The sequence below is a fragment of the Aptenodytes patagonicus genome, chromosome 6 (assembly GCF_965638725.1).
Source record: "Aptenodytes patagonicus chromosome 6, bAptPat1.pri.cur, whole genome shotgun sequence".
In the NCBI taxonomy this organism is placed as follows: domain Eukaryota; kingdom Metazoa; phylum Chordata; class Aves; order Sphenisciformes; family Spheniscidae; genus Aptenodytes; species Aptenodytes patagonicus.
The window spans coordinates 52,622,412-52,627,054 of NC_134954.1; positions in this window are offsets into that span (position 1 = coordinate 52,622,412).

Consider the following 4,643-nt stretch of genomic DNA (forward strand, 5'->3'; position numbering starts at 1 on the left):
TTTGCTAAACCGCTCGTCTGGGATGCAAGAGGAAACCGTGGGCGCGGGACGTGGCCGGGACGGGGACAGCCCTCCCCCGCCCCGTCCTTTTTACAGGCGCTTCTCGCTGTTAAATAAAGTTCCCCCCAAACACCTGCCCCCCAGTCCCCCCGTCCGCTCCCCGCCGTCCCTCCTCGCCCAGCGACTCCAGCCCGGTGCAGCGCTGCGGTGCGGAGCGTGGCTCGGCCCCGTGGGGTCGGGCAGGATGCCGACAGCGGCGTGGGGTCCCCGGGGCGGGGCCCTGCCCAGCCGGGGGACGCTTGTCAGCGGTCCGGGAGCAGAGCACCCCGCGTCGGGAAGGGGGAGACCGCGGGCCGCCCCCGTTGCCCTCCGCGCTTTCCTTCTCCTATTTATTTATTAGTATTTATTTGCTGCCTGCTAGCAGCAACTCTCCCAGGGCTGCCCGCACTCGGTGTGTGCGTGGGGGTGTTCGTGCTTCACCCTGCAGCATCCCCGCAGCTCGCGGAGCCCTTCCAGGCTCCGCATTTCGCCCGCTGCTCGCACGGGCTTGGGATGCTGCTCGCACCGTGCTGGGGATGGCGAAGGCAAGCGGATGCACAGGCGCGCTGCACCTCCGCACTCACCGTAGACGCATACGTATAGTTATGTGTATGTTTGTCATCTGTTTTCTCATGCTCTTTTCCTGCCCGGTAGGACGGGGCAGGCACCGCTGTGAACCATGTGCCCCCGCACAAGGTGGCAGCTATGAGGGGCTCGGCCGCCCGGGGCCGGGAGGAGCCGCGGGGAGCAGGGCAGCCGAGGGGCGAGAGCTGCCCCCGCTTCCCCAGCACTCCGGCAAGGGTTTTTTTTTGGGGGGGGGGGACGGGACGGGACGGGACTGGGCCGATTCCGCCCCACGTCCCAGCGCCGACGGCACCCCCGTCGGCCCCGGCCGCGGGCGGGGGCGGCTGAGCGGGGCCGGCCCCGGGGGGGAGGCCGGGGTAAGTGACAGCTCCGCGGCCAGCCCGGTCCGGGGGGGCCGGCCCGGCAGCCGGCCGGGCGAGGGGCACCGTCTGCCTCCCCGGCGCACGGGCGGGGCCGGCCGGGCTTGTGCCGTGGGTAGGCAATTTACTCATTTGCCCCGGTGAAAAGAAAAAGCACGAGAAATTCAATTAAAGCGGCTCTGGCAAAAGGAGTTATTTGAGGCATGAATGTCTCCCCTAAAGCTGCAGCAATCATGTGGCATTAGACACTTCCGGAATCCTATAGCCAACTTGAAAAATCCCAGACCCCTTTTTTCCCTAATTTTTGCTCTGATCTGTAATTTTATCCACATTTGCACTAGTTTGAGCATTCTGGCTCTCCCATCTGAAAGCCTGCAATTACTATATAATTCTTCGCAATTTCACATGTCCTAATATGGACTGTAATTTTTGCGCAAGACAATTTCCTGCTATTTCAAGCATCAACATTGTCAAAGTTGTATGTACATAATAAATGGGAATATCAATGCATAGTTTTTAGCATAACATCTTGACTCCTCGATAATTATATCCGTTCGGAGCCTACGCAGAATTAGCCTGAATTGCATGGTAACTGCTGCTGCTTTAAAATTTTTAAAAATTACTCATAATTTTCCCAAAGATTACCAAGATCTCGAGTGCACAATGTCATCAGCGTAATGAAGAGTAAACATTTATGCTAATAATCTGCAATTTTTTTCATCAGCTATAAAGACAGAGGCTATATAGCAGAAAATTTCAGTCATATTCTGCAAGAGCAGAGCTGCAAAAAGGCTGCTGCGCTCAGAGGCATGTGCATCTCTGGGGGATCTCGATCCACATTTGCACTCTCAGGATATTATTATTGTGCTCGGCTTCTTTTTTTTTTTCCCCCCCTTTCTTTCTCCCTCCCCGATCCTCTCCCTGTCTCTCACACTCTCTCGCTCCTGTAACTTTCGTAGCAAAAAGCCGCGTTCGGTCCTTTGGTTTGTTGTAAAGCAAAGACTTGTGTCCAGAGCCTCAGGGACTGAGGCGGAAGGTAAGGGTGGCTCCTCTCTCGCGGGGGTAGGTGAGTGCACGGGGCGCGACGTGGACGGATGCCCCGCGCGGGCCGCGGCGGGGGGAGCACCGGCAGCGGCTCCGCCGGCCCGATCTCCCCGCAAAACTTCCCGCCGGCGGCGCCAGGGCGAGGGAAGGGAGCGGGGCGCCGGGCCGGGCGGCGGGGATGCCGCGCACAGCCGAGCCGCGCCGGGGCGTCCCGCGGGCCGAGCCGCGCCGAGCCGCGCCGAGCCGCGGAGCGCTGCGCGGGCAGAGCGGCGCCGGGGCGGAGCGGGGGCACTCGCCGCCCGGGGCTTCCGCGGGGGCCGGGGGCTGCCGGCGCCGGGGCGCGCTCATTTTCGGTGGTGGTTTCGCGGCGTGCGTTTGTCGGTTCCTCGCGAAGGGGAGCGCTACTGCCCGGTTCCCAGCCGGGAGCCGGGAGGCGGGAGGGGAGGGCACCGGCGCGGGGGGGGGACGGACGACATGGGACTTTTTCACCGGCGTGAGAGCGGCGGCGGTGGCGGGAGCGGGGCAGGCGGCCGGCAGCAGGGAGAGCGCAGCGAGCGGCGGCGGGGATTTCTTATCCCCCTCTGTCAAACGAAGGGAGCAAACTCCGAAGGCAAACGGGCTTGGGCTCTGATATTTGATTTTTTTCTAGTTCCAGGGGCCGCTGTGTGCTCTGCAATTAGATTGACACATGTACAACATCCCCAGCCATTCAAGGGGGTTCGCAGGGACACTCCAAAGGGATTTTTTTTTTTTTTTCCTTTTTCTTTTTGGGTGGAAGATATTAAAGAGGTATCTGTTGTTTGGCAATTTTGCTAAGTCTGTCTTCATTACTTCAACATTGTGCATTTGCTAATTTGGAAGCCCCTTCCTATTGACAGCTCTGCTCCATACACCTGCAAGCAATTTGCAGAGCTCCAATATAGGAGAATTGCAGAGATGGCAGCTCGCACCTATTTTATTTTTTTTTCTTCGCTTTTCTCAATGCACAGCAAATTTGGCTTTCAGTGCGTTATCTCTTTTGTTAATGCAAAAAGATTCCCTGGGCGAAAAAATTGCTCATAATTACCAGAGAGATGGGGAAACTGCATTAGAATAAATAAACCTGAAATTACTGTAATTATGTTGTGTTTGATGGGCTCGGCTTGTAATCAAGAAGAGAATACAGTGAAATGATGCTGACCCTCTTGGGTTTGCAGCTGTACGCGCACTTTGGGGTCTTTTTTTGCAGAAAAGAGTCATTTTGATCATCATTAAGCTGTGTGTAACCTATTTCAGAAGTGTTTGAAAATGAGGGGCACTTTTTTTTCCCAACAAGGAAAAAATATATCTCAAAATTACATTTTGCCATTTACAGGCTCATCCATAAGGTTGTGTTTGCGGGGTGACAATTGTTAAAGGTATAATATTCGAAATCAGGACTTAATCATTGTAATGAGGTATTGTTTCAATATAAGCACCTTTGGATTATTCATAGTTTAATTAATATCCTCATTATGAAAATCTTCGAATCAGATATTTGATGAACTACTTGTCAGCAACAAGGCAGAATTAATTAGGCCTGTATTGAGATTAACATTTTCAAATGTACAATTATAATAGACTCTAACTCAAGACCGCCTCGCTGAAAGAAAACTAATAATTTCTCTATTTGAACTGTTAGCAAGACGTTATTGAATTAGGAGAAGCTAATGTATCTTTAAAGCGCTCCGAGCTGCTTGACCACCTCGTTCCTGTCCGGTCAAAGGCGTTTGGTCTCTGGCCGCAGCCGCCGCGGGAGCTGCGCGGGTCCTGGGGCGCTGCGGGGCCGCGGAGCCGCCCCTCTCCCGCTCCGCTCAGGGCTTCGGGCTGCTCGGGACCGGGCTCGGGCCGTGGCACCGCGGGAAACGCCGGACTGGAAGTATTTTCCGGGCCGGACCCAGGACCCCCGCGGGCCGCCCTGGGCGCGCCGCCGCGGGCCGCCGCGCCGCCTGTCCCGCCTGGGCGCGTACTGCGCTGCCGCGCACCGGCTGCGCGCCGGCCCCGCGCGCTGGGGAGCGGGTGCGTGCGGCGGCGTATCTCGGGGCGGGCGAGCATTGCCCCCGCGGGGCTGCGCACCCGCTTCCCCGCGGAACCTGCGCGCAGAGCCGCGCACGGCCAGCCGGCCAAGCCCAGCCGCTCCCCTCCGCTCTGCAGCGCCTTACCCCAATAGCGGCTGCGGGCTGTGCCCGGCGGGGAGCGGGCGCGGCTGAGACCGGCGCTGGGAGAGCCGCGGCGGCACCGGGACGGCTCCGCCGCCGAGGGGATGCGCGGCTCAGGCAGCCGGCCTGGCTGTCGGGACGGAGGCCGGGGCTGTCCCGGCCCGCCCGCATCCCCCTCCAGGCCCAGGAGCTGTTGCCGGGTCCCCCCCCCCGGCCCCGACCCCCCGCTCCGCGGAGCGTCCCGCGGCCCATGGCGACGGCCGCCGCCGCCTGGCTGGGCCCGGCCTGGCGCACCCGAGGACAGGCCGCCCGGCCCGGGCCGCGCCGCGCCGCCCCCCTGCCCCCGCCTCGCCTCCCGCTTACGGCCACCGCCGTCCCGCCGCGGAGCGCGGAGCCTGGCCCGGGCCCTGCTTCCCGGCCGCGATACGAGACGGGGAGC